Raw genomic sequence first — 12,211 nt, 5'->3', positions numbered from 1 at the left:
CAGGGGTGGGGAACCTGCGGCCTCGGGGCCACATGTGGCCCTTTAGGTCTTCAAGTGCAGCCCTTTGAATCCAAGGATTTGTTCTGTGACATTTGGAGTCAGTTGAAGGGCTGCCCTTGAGGACCTAGAGGGCCACATGTGGTCTTGAGGCCACAGGTTCCCCACCCCTGGTCTAGATGAATTTATTGACCCAGGGTATAGCCACTGAAGGCTCCTGAATTGTGTTGAAGGAAGATCACCTGGCAAACCTCTGCATCTGCCTGGCAGGCAATGGTTATCATTGTAAAAGTCCCCCGAGCAATAGGTATAGGTCTTTCCTACCTTGGCTGGCTGGTCTGTGTGAGAGTCAGTGGAGCACCAGCACTGTTCCAAAGAAAAGTGGGTCCAAGTGGGAGGAAGTTCTGAGAGAGGGCAAAGAGCTGAAGCAGGAGATTGCAAACCTTTTGCTAGCTGAGGGAATTCTGTGAACTCTAGTAATGCTATTACATTTGAATGGCGCCACACTGGCCTCAGGAAAAGCTGACCATGCCAACGGTTTTCTGAGAAATGGAGAAATAACAGGGGAGCAATGGGGCCACAGGGACCATTGGCTTTTCTTCCCCTGGGAGTGAGCTGTGTCTTGGGCCTGGGTCTGAGAGTCAGGAGACCTGGGTTATAGTCCAGACTCTGCTTCTAACTTTCTGTGGGATCTTGGGCAAGATAATTGCCTTAAAGGAGCCTTCATTTCCCTATCTGTAAGATGGAAGTGTTGGACTAGATCTCTAAGAACCGTCCTAGCTCTCAGTCCACTCTCTAAATGGATAAAGCTCCAAGATAATGACTTACATTTACATAATACTTCATGGTCAAAAAGTGCTTTATAGACAAGTCATTTCATTCTCATCACAACCCCTGGGAGGTATGTAGCACGACTACTGTCGAACCTTATTTTAAAGAGAAACTGACAATCAAGTAGGTTAAAACCCAGGGCATGGAGTGGAGATGCTGTTAGAACTCAGGTGTCCTGATTCCAGATCCAATGGTCTTGCCAATATATCATGCTATGTCAGTGAATAGAACACTGAGCCTTGAGTCAGAAAGATCTGAGTTCAAACCATGCCTCACATACTTCCTAGCTGTGTGACTCTGGGCAAATCACTTAATTTCTATCTGCTTTGGTTTCCACATGTGTAAAATGGGGATCTTAAAAGCATTGATCTGCCAGGGTTGTTGTAAGGATAAAATCAGATAATATTTTAATCACACTGAAAACCTTGAAGTGCTATTATTGTGGTTACGATTATCATTATTCTGTCATGGCAAGCGGTGGTAGGGGGAGGAGAAGATTTTAGGGGACAATAAGGAAGTTCCAATCTCAGCTCAGATATCCCCTCTGGGTCCAATGTTCTTTCTGCTATAGACTTAAGAATCACGAAATTAGAGAATTTGAGATGTGAAAGGCACCTCAGTGGACCTCGAGTCTCCCTCACACCCAGCAAATGACTGTCCAACCTCCACCTCAAGATGTCAAATGAGGAGGGTCTCTAGAGAATCTTTGGGCTTTGAGCCACTTTCTGCTAGGTGTGGGGTAGGTGGAGGGATTGAGGAGAAAAGAGAAAGAAAAATGGAAGTGAAACTGAAAATGTCATGTAAGAGAGTTCATAGCCCCTGAGAGACGCCAGTGAGGCCTGCTCGCCTTGTGAAGTTCTGGTGACTTTCCCACTGTGAGAAGGACCTTCTCTTTTCCCTCTCTGGCACTGTCCCCCATTCCCAGGGGATTTTAGGCAGCAGCACAGAAGGGCTCACATTTCAGAACTGTTTTAAGGTTTAAGAATTACAAATTATTCTCCTCATAACTCTTTGAGATATATCTTAATTTTCCTGTGGGGCAGCTAGGTGGCTCAGAGGATAGAGTGCTGGGCCTGGAGTCAGTAGGACGTATCTTGCTGAGTTAAGATCTGGCCCCAGACATTTCCTAGCTGTGTGACCTTGGGCAAGTCACTTAACTCTGTTTGCCTCAGTTCCTCATTTATAAAATGAGATGGAGAAGGAAACTGGCAAATCACTCCAGTATCTTTGCAAAGAAAATCCCGAACAGGGTCACAAAGAATCAGACACAAGGGAAATAACTGAACAATATAATTCCCCTGTATGTGTTCTCATCCCCAATTAGAATGTCGGTTTCTTGAGGGCAGGGACTCTTGTTTGCTTATATTTGTAACCCTAGGACTTAGTATAGAGCCCAGCACATCGCATGCACTTAACAAATGCTTTTTGAAATTCATTTTTTCATTCATAGGTACTGCATTGAGTATGCTATAAATATGATACAACGAATATTATATTCCTTTTACTCCTTTAATATTAGCTAAATTAACTTATATTATAATTTATATATAAATGCATATATTCCCATATATTTTATACACATAAAATATATGATATAGTATATATAAAATATATTGTATATATGCATATATAATATATAATTATATATTTATAAATTATATATAATTCAATTATAATTAAAATTATACTCCTTTAATAATAATAGTAATAATAAGAGTTACTACAGCAATTGGGTGCTCAGTGGGTAGAACACTGGGCTTGGAGTCAGGAAGACTTGATTTCAAATCCAGCCTCAGACCCTTAACTAGCTGTGTGACCCTGGGCAAGTCATTTAACCTCAGTTTCTTCATCTGTAAAATGGGCCTAAAAATAACACCTCCCTCTCAGGGTTGTTGTGAGGATCAAATGAGAGAATAATTGTAAAGCATTTAGCATAGTGCCTGGCATATACTAACACATAAATATTAGCTATTATTATATGGCACTTTAAGGTTTGCAGAGCACTTTGGTCATCAACCTTGGGAGGTGTGTGCTGTTGTTGTCATTTTATAGATGAGGCGAAGAGGGTTAAGTGACTTGCCCAGGGTCACACAGCTAGTAAGTGTCTGAGGCTGGATTTGAACTCAGGTCTTCCTGACTCCAGGTCCAACATTCTATCTACTGTGCCCCCTAGCAGCTATGGATCACAAACCGAGCACAGCTCCCTCCATCTTGTGTTAAGTATAAGCTTACTAATTAAAGGACCTTCCTTGCCACACTCCCCTCCCCAATGGCTCCTCCACCAGAACATCCTGTGTGATAATGTCTATTCAGGCAGATGTCAAAGATTCTTTGGGTTTGGGAATCAGCTTCATCATTCTGGTTAAGGCACCTTCACTAATCAGCCAGCTCTTGCAACATCCCCTCCCCATCCCCCTTTGCCTGAAGCCTTCCTCTTCCTTTGTGATTTGTCCTTTTGTTCCTTCAGGGAGTCTTTGCCCAAGTGGATGGGGGTGGGGGCCCCCTTGCTGGAGAACTCAATAAACCCCAAGACAAATTTAATATTCTGGAGTCTCTATCATCCACAGAGCAAAAGGAGGAAACTGAGGACAGGAAAAAGAAGTGATTTGTCGAGTAAGCAGTAGGCTAAGGATTTGAACCCAGGATTTCTGACTTCAAGCCAAAGTCTACAGAGATGGGTCCCACCATGGATCCCTGGGAAGAGTCAACTGAGAGCTTAGCAGCCATGACTGGGATAGAGAATTTCCAATTCCAATTCCCATTCTAATTCCTTCTCTACCCACCAATATCTCACACTCAGCACATCCAGATCTGAGCTCGGACCTTTCCCCCTAAACCTGCCCCTCCTTTCAGCTTCCTTTTGTCCATCTGTTGATAATTCCTAATCACTCAGATTCGGAAACCTCAGAATCAGCTTTGACTGATCTGACCACTTCCTCAAGCCCTCTCCCACTTCCTCCTACACCGGTGCCCCCCACCCCCCAGCATTGCCAAATCGTGTCATTTTTGACACATCTCTGGGATCCGATTCTTCCTTTTGGCTCACGTAGCCACCACCCCAGCTCAGATCCTTGTGAGAAATAATTCATTTGGACCCCTACTCTCTTTCAATCAGTATTAACCAGTTTGCTATGATTCCATAGGGGTAATGATTAGAAGTTCTATATATTAGGCCCCAGAGCTGTGAGCTGCAGATTATAAGTTCACTTGCTTAATCATAGGAAACTAACTAGAAGTTTTCCACCCTTGTTTTTCCTTGTCACCAAGCCCAATGTGGCAGAGGTGACTCAATTACATGCAAAGTTGTCTAACTTATTTTTGTACCTCTGGACCATTCTCTCTTGTCCAATATGAGCAGTTGGCTGTCTTATGCCCCTCTTATGACCACTTAGTCAGTGGAGATGCCCCATGCCTTGTCCAACCTGAGACCCCCCTGCTGACATACCATTTCTAACTGATGCATCATTTTTGGCTCATAAAACAAGGTCTCTCAACCAATGGGATTCTGTCCTTTGTACAGTTCCTTTAGAGTGTATCAAATGTATCAAATCTGGTATCAAGCCTTATAAAAGTAAGGCCCTGGAAGAACGGTGCATCTCAGATCATGAGGAAGATCTGAGGTCCACTTCATTAGAGGAGACCAAGACCCTTTAATAAAGTGTCACTGGCTCAGAGCTGTGCTGTAGTCTCTTTTATCGTGGGTTGGATAATTTTGATCTCCACATCCTCATGGCTTATGGTCATTGTAATGGCTTTCTAATTAATTGGTCTCCCTGCCTTCGGTCCTTTCCCTCTCCACACAGCTGTCCCCAGATCAGTCTTCCTAAGATAGATCTGACTGTGTCACTTTCCATCTCAGTAAGTACCCGTGGCTCCCTAGGACCTCCAGGTTCAAATGTATGTGCCTCTCTCCATCATTTTCAAGCCTTTCATAACTCTGGCCCTAACCTCCTTTCCCACCTGTATTATACATTCCTCCACTTCACTCACTGTGTTCTAGGCAAATTCTGCTCCTCACTATTCCTCAAGGCTCATGATATCTTTCCTGATCCTCCAAATTTCTAGTACCTCCCACCATTGCCTTGTACACATTTGGTACCTACCACTATATGTGTATGTGGTCCCTGAGAGACCATAAACTCCTTGAGGGCAGGGATTGTATTTCCTTTTGTCTTTGCATATAGTAGGTGCCTAATAAATGCTTGTTGTTTGGATGATTGATTACCCAGGAAGGTGAGTTGAGGAAGGGCTCAGTTTCTGAGTCCTATGGGGGTGAAGGATGTGGTTCATAAAGATGGTCCAGCCTTACACATAGCGGTTACCAATGAAGTGTAATTTGGGGAATGGGATGGACACGCCTTGAGATTCCACGTCTGTCTTTTCTGCTACATTTGTGCATACAAGAAAAGGACTCCCTCACCACTGTTATCTTTAAATACAGGGGGCAGCGAGATGTTCTACACAAAGGGAAAGTCCTTTGAGAGGTCTGTTGTTTATCAACAAACAGTGATAATGACAGTTTATATCCATGTTACTTTTACAGCTTTTACAAAGTGTTTTCTTCATGGTCCTGGGAAGTAGGAAGTGGCATTTTTGTTACTGCTATTTTATAGATGAGAAAACAAATATAGAGAGGTTATAGCGTCATAGCTGGAAGGGACTATAGAGGTCATTGTGTATACTGTATTTAGAGGCAGCTAGTGGCTCAGAGGATAGAACTGGTCCTGGAGTCAGGGATAGACCTGAGTTCAAATCTGGCCTCAGATACTTGCTAGCTGTGTGACCCTGGGCAAGTCATTCAACTTCTGCCTGCCTCAGTTTCCACAAATGTAAAATAGGAATCATAATAGCATCTGCCTCCCAGGATCATTGTGAGGATAAAATGAGTTAATATTTGTAAAAAGCACTTAGCACAGTGGCCAGCACATAGTTGTACCCTCTTGTTTTATAGTTGAGGACATTGAGATCCAAAGAGGCTCATATAGCTAGTATGTATCTGAATCAGGATTTGAACCTAGGTCTTTCTGTCTCCAAGTCCAGCACTTGATTCCCTAACTCAGCCTGTCTTTCTTGCCCATGTTCACATAGTTAATAAATGTTCCAAGATCTGGTTTTCAACCTCAGTTCAGATTTAAATCCAGAACACTTTCCATTGTGATCCACTGCCTGCCAATTATCAACACATTTAAATTTCACCTCTGCCGACCCGTTTATTTTCAAGGGATATGTTCATTTAACCTCATCCTCATCAGGGACTATTAGCACATCTCTCCTGGCACCTAACAGGCTTATTGCTTGACTGCCTGACGAACAACCTATCAAGCAATTCAACTTGTGATTCCTGAGCACCATTTTCACTTTGATAACTTCACAAATTTGATGTGCTAATAGCCCCTGATGTAGACAAGAGACAGCAGTTAGATCAGGAAATGATTCCCTGATTACTGTTGGGCATTAGCCGGAGGAAGGATTTTGACTTTGACCAAATATAGAAAATCTTTCACATGTTCATTTCAAAAATGCCTTTGTCCATTCAGTCCTTTGTGTCCTAACCCTGGGGCTAAAACAGAAGAGAAATGAATTTAATCTGATGTGGACATCTTTGCCCATTTCCTGCTTCTGTTTCACAGTTAGCTCTGATTGAGTCTCTCTGCATATACATATCCCACCCACAGTTTGGTCTCCATATCAGCAAACTTAGAAAAGAGAGTCTGTCAATAAACATTTTTTTGAGCACCTACTAAGTGCCAGGCACTGTGCTAAATGCTGTTGATACAAAAAGAGGCAAAAGACAGCTCTGTCCTCCAGCAGCTCACAGTAGGTTAAATGAATATTCTACATGAATTTCTCTTTGGTTTTTGTCTCGCCTGGTTCTTAACTATGAATGAAGAAGAAAGGCAGTTTGAAGATTGATGCCTTTTAGAGAAGAAGATCACATGGGTCTTCAGTAAAGGGATCATGACCTCTGTTGAAGCTTGGAGCTTTGGCATTAATATAAGAAACTTCTCTGGTGGAAGGCAAGCCAGCCTGATGGGAAATTCACTGCCCCTTCATTTTACCCCTTCTCTTTCTTTTACTTTGCCATGGTCATTCATCCTTTTCCCCATCTGTGGGGATGCTATTCCTTCTTCATCTCTAGTTCTTTCCTTCATACTAGTTGGTCTCACTGCCTCTGAGAAGTCCCCCTGACCATCCGAGCCCATGGTGATCTGCCTGTTCTCAAATCAGTGGTGTACAGATGTCAGAGCTGAAAGGCACCTTAAAGGGTGGAGAATGTTAGAGCCAGGAAAGGTCTTAGAACATAGAATGTTAAAATAGAGAATATAGAACGTTAGAGCTAGGAGGGAACCTAGAATATAAAATGTTAGACAAGAAAACCAAGAATGTTAGAGCTGGGAAGGGCCTTAGAACACACAATGCTAAAATAGAGAATATAGAATGTTAGAGCTGAGAGGAACCTAGAACACAGGTAGAATCCTACTCTCTCTCTTTCTCATCCCTTTTCCTCTCTCTTTCAACTCTCTTCCTCTCTCTCTTTTTCTCTCTTTGTCCCCAAATTAACTTCTATTATAATTCTCTCAGCACGTGTTTTATCTCCTCAGTGGAAAGCAGTTTCCTTGTGGGCAGGAGTTATTTAAATTTAATTTTTGTTTTCCTGATTCAGTGCCTTGTGCATAGTAGGTGTTTAATTGAAGTGAATTGAGTAAATATTATTCCAGGGTAAGAGGATTATAGTGTTTAGAGCTGGAATGGACTTAAGAGATCATCTAAAGTCCCTTTATTTTACAGATGAGGAAACTGAGGCACTCCAAAGTGACACTTGCCTAGGCTCAGGCTGGTCATATGACAGAACTGGACTTCCTGCCCTAATCCTCTGACCCCCAATTCTCTGGCACCCTATTGCCTCCCAACCCAAGAATCCTCAAATCTCAGTCTGCAGGACCCTAACAGGCCATCTATGTCTACATCCTTTGCTATGCAAGAATTCCTTTGTCAGTTTCCCCAACAAATGCTCATTTAGCCTCTGCTTGGATACCTTCAGTGAAGGGCAGTTTACTGCTCCATAAAGCAGCCCACTCCATCTTCCACAAATTCTAATCACTGCCAAATTCTTCTTTGCCTTGGTCTGAAATCTACGTCCCTATAACTTTCCCCCATTCACCCCAATTTCTCGTAGATCCCAAATCTTGCCTTTATATCACACTGACTCCGTACTCCCACAAAGACAAAAGCAAACAGATACACACCGATCGTGAGTACACACTCTCTTCTCTACTGGAGTTAAGCGACAGCAATGTTCTAATCAACCCAGCGGCTGCCCCTTCCATCTTAATTAAAGGCAAGAAGCAGATTGTTGGAAGCTGATGATTGAAACTAAAGCATGAAGAAAAAGAAGTTTCCCAGGGAGAAGGGTCAGTACTTGGATGGAGGGGCGGGAATTAATTTTGGCAGAACTGAAAGAATGATACCAGGTGGGAATATGTACACACCCCACTGTCCTCCCCAGCCCTCCCAGCCCAGCTGTGTGTAACCTCTTCCCATTGGCCTCTGGACTCTCCCCATGGAGATCCCCTCAGAGAACCCCCATGGAGCTGGGGTTTCCAGGTTCAAGAGTTACAAGGCCAACAGGAAGAGATAATAGAACATATTTTTGTTGTGGTCCTGTGGTGGTGAGAGGGGAAGGGCCTCGGCCACTCCCCACTGCCCACTCCCTCTAGTCTCTGATGAGTAATTATGCTTGTAATCGCCCCCGATCCTACAACACTCAGAGATTTACAAAGCATGTTCCTTTCAACAAGCCTGTGAGGTAGGTGGTGCACATATAATTAGCCCTGTTTGATGGGGAGACTGAGGCTCAGAAATGGGAAAGGAATCATCCCAAGTCAATGGTAGAGTCAGAAACAGATCCTTTACTTTCAAGAGAATCCTGTTTCCAAAAGATTCTTCTGATGGCGCCATGTGGGCAGAGGAGGCTTTCATTTTGTGAACCTTAAAACTTCACATAAATGGAAGTCATTATTGTGATTATTATAAATATTCCTCCCCATTATGGGTGGGTGCTGAGCTCTAGGACTGAATTATTAGGTATTTAGGGAGATGACTTTACTTTTCCAGGCCACTGAGGGGCAGATTTCTCATCTTCCTTCCTCTTCTTCTTTACTGATAGAATCCTAGAATTAGTTTTAACTTACATTGGAGTAGGCATCCCTTCTTCGACATCCCTACCAAGTGGTCATCCAGCCTATTCTTAAAGATGTCTGGTGATGGGGAATTCATTATCTTCTGAAGCTGTTCTACTTTGGATCAACTCTGATACTGAGTCTAATTGGGTCAGAGCTATAACTAGGGTGGTATAAGAGTGACATTGCCCTAGGGCACCAAAATCTAGAGGGTGCAGACAGCATTCACACTCCTTCAGCATCATAGAAACAACCCAACTTAACATCTAGTCACAAGAATAATCAGTTTCAAAAATTCATTTCTTGATTGTTCTCTCTCCTTCCTCCCCTTGAAGGTGGTAGGGGATACAGTCTCAGAAGTAGTGGTTTCCCCAGAAGCAACATCGGGCTATTCTAAGGGTCTTTTGCCTGGGGGGCCCTTTACCCCAGGGTCTTTGTTTTCTTGTTTTGGACCGGTGTACTGGAGTCTCTATCCTTATCTGGTCTTATGACATGGATCTCTTCCCTAGCCTCTCATAAAAAATGGATTTGCAAGTATGCTTCTTATCCCTCTCTTGCCCCAGATGTGTTCAGAGGCAGCTGCTGTCCCTAGAGTCAGGAAGACCTGGGTTAAAACTGGCCTCAGACACTTATTAACTATGTGACCCCAGGCAAGTCACGTAACTTCTGTCTGCCTCAGTTTTTTCAAATGTAAAATGGGGATAATAATAGCAAGGTAAACCTTGAAGAGTTGTTGTAAGGATTCAATCAGATTTTATACATAGTGCTTAGCATAGTGCCTGGCACATAGTAGGTGATATATATATATATATATATATATATATATATATATATATATATATATAATCTGTGTGTATAGACACACACATATAATATAGTAGGTATTTTATATGTGTGTGTATAGTAGGTTATATATATATATGTATGTGTACACACACACACACACACACACACACACGCACACACTTATTCCCTTCTTTTTCCTGGATGACAAAGTTTTTAGCTATATTTCTGGACCTAATTTTTAGAAAGAAAGTTTCTTCTCGTGCCACATCCAAATTTGCTTTCCCATAGCTTCTCTTCAGATCACCACTACCCTAAACAAGTCCGTTATCTTCCCAGGTGGACCACCTGAAACAAATTTCTGAGGTGATAATTTGTGGGACAGCTCCCCATTGGAAAGAGGGAGATTCCTCATTGTGATTTCCTTACACTATAGAAACCAGGTTTGGGCCAACTTGTAGGTCCTTTCTATTATTTTTTTCTGGGACTAATCAAAACAAGTTTAATCCTTCCTCCCTGAAAGTCCTGAAGATACTTGCAGATGGTTATTATGGCCCCCCGAAGTATCTCTCTTCTTCCTTCAGCTGATTTTATGGCATGATCCTGGCACTCTCCCCTCTGGTCACTTTCTAGTTTGTGAATGCTTCTCCCTAAATGGGGCAGAGCTGAACACAGGACTTTTACACTTTGCCCTGGTTAAGTCACATTTGGAGAATTTTTGCTCTTCTGTGACTCTCAATTATCCATTTTGCAGATCATTCGTAGAGCTGGCTTAGTCCAGGTGTTAGCTTCCCCCTTTCCTCTTTGCTCACATGGTTGCTCCTCTTCACTCGGCTGAGAGGACTAAACTACATGATTAAAGTTTTTCCTTCCTTCCTTCCTTTCTTTCTTTCTTTCTTTCTTTCTTTCTTTCTTTCTTTCTTTCTTTCTTTCTTTCTTTCTTTCTTTCTTTCTTTCTTTCTCTTTCTTTCTTTCTTTCTTTCTTTCTCTCTTTCTTTCTTTCTTTCTTTCTTCCTTTCTCTCTTTCTTTCTTTCTTTCTTTCTTCCTTTCTCTCTTTCTTTCTTTCTTTCTTTCTTTCTTCCTTTCTCTCTTTCTTTCTTTCTTTCTTTCTTTCTTTCTTTCTTTAGTTCTTTCTTTCTTCCTTTCTCTCTCTCTTTCTTTCTTTCTTTCTTTCTTTCTTTCTTTCTTTCTTCCTTCCTTCCTTCCTTCCTTCCTTCCTTCCTTCCTTCCTAGATCAAGGTACCTAGTTTTTTTTTCTCCCTTAGATCAAGGTTCCTGTGACTCTTCTACAAATCTATTACTAGTGTGCCATCATATTCTGTGGTCCCTGATTCATTGGGAGTCTGTGGCCTCCCACTGAATCAGTGGCCACAGAATGGGCCCTGTTTTGGCCAGTCTATCAGAAGTGGACCAGTTGAGGGCTTGGTCCTTTTCCTTCAGAAGCTGGGAAGGAATCCATCTAATCTAATTTTGGTTCCTCATGCTTAGACTGTTCAGTTATGCAAGGGCGGGAGAGTCAGGAAAGGTGTGCAAAGTAAGAACAAATCATTTCACTATTCAGCTTCCATCCATCCATATCCTATAATGGAGAGCACTGGATTTGAAGTCCAGCAATCTGGGTTCAGATCCTAACCCTGTCACTTGCTCAGTGACTGTGGGCAAGTCAATGCACCTCTCTGAGCTGAATGCTGTCTCTCTTGCCCAGAATGCTCTTTTTTTTAAACTTCTGCCTTGATTCCTTCAAAGCTCAACTCAGGCACTACCTCCTTCCAGAGTAGGGGCTCTTAAGTTTTTTTGTAGACTCCTTTGGTGGTCTAGTGAAGCCTGTGGACCCCTTCTCAGAATGATGGCTTTAAACTCATAAAATAAGACACATAGGATTACAAAGGAAATTAATTATATGGGAAATAGAGATGTGATTTTTTTTCCCATTCAAGTTCATGGACCCCCTGAAACAGGGATCAATAGATCCCAGATTAAGAACTCCTATACTAGAGGCCTTCCCTGATTTGCCTCCCCCGTGTCTCAGCTGCTAGAACTCCCTTAAATTACTGAGTATTTTACTTAGCATATATTGTACTTCTACTTGGGTGAATAGATGTTGTTTATCCTGAAAGAATGTAAGTTCCTTGAGGTCAGGCACTGTTTCATTTTTGTCTATCTCTCTGGTGCCTAGCACAGTGTTAGGCACATGGTAAGCACTTAATGAATACTTGTTGATTGATGGATTAATTGACATAAGATGGGGTTGTTAACACATGCATTGCTTCCTTCACAAAGATGTCAGAGTACTACAGAATTGTGTTTCTATTATTAACAATACTAGCCTAGGCTTAGCTCAAGGACTGTCTTCTCCATGAAGACTTCTTTGATACCTTTAGGCCCCAGTCATCTTTCTCTTTGTTCAACTTCTATAGAA

The 12,211-nt window shown here is 42.4% G+C and overlaps 1 protein-coding gene across 2 annotated transcripts in view; it reads right to left on the bottom strand.

Annotated features, from left to right (window-relative positions):
• The window catches only part of CDH5 (cadherin 5), a 53,118-nt gene that overhangs the window by 28,817 nt on the left and 12,090 nt on the right, over positions 1-12,211 (bottom strand). The window contains exon 1 of one of the 2 annotated variants that reach the window (XM_036750159.1): positions 322-398. The exons of the other annotated variant lie outside the window; for it this stretch is intronic. The gene's annotated coding sequence lies outside the window, so the exon portion shown is untranslated. Of the gene's footprint in view, positions 1-321; positions 399-12,211 lie in introns of those variants that run through there. 2 annotated transcript variants of the gene reach the window in all.

The sequence above is a fragment of the Trichosurus vulpecula genome, chromosome 3, assembly GCF_011100635.1.
Source record: "Trichosurus vulpecula isolate mTriVul1 chromosome 3, mTriVul1.pri, whole genome shotgun sequence".
NCBI lineage: Eukaryota > Metazoa > Chordata > Mammalia > Diprotodontia > Phalangeridae > Trichosurus > Trichosurus vulpecula.
The sequence above is the reverse complement of the archived record's forward strand: the minus strand, read 5'-3'. Positions and strand labels throughout refer to the sequence as shown.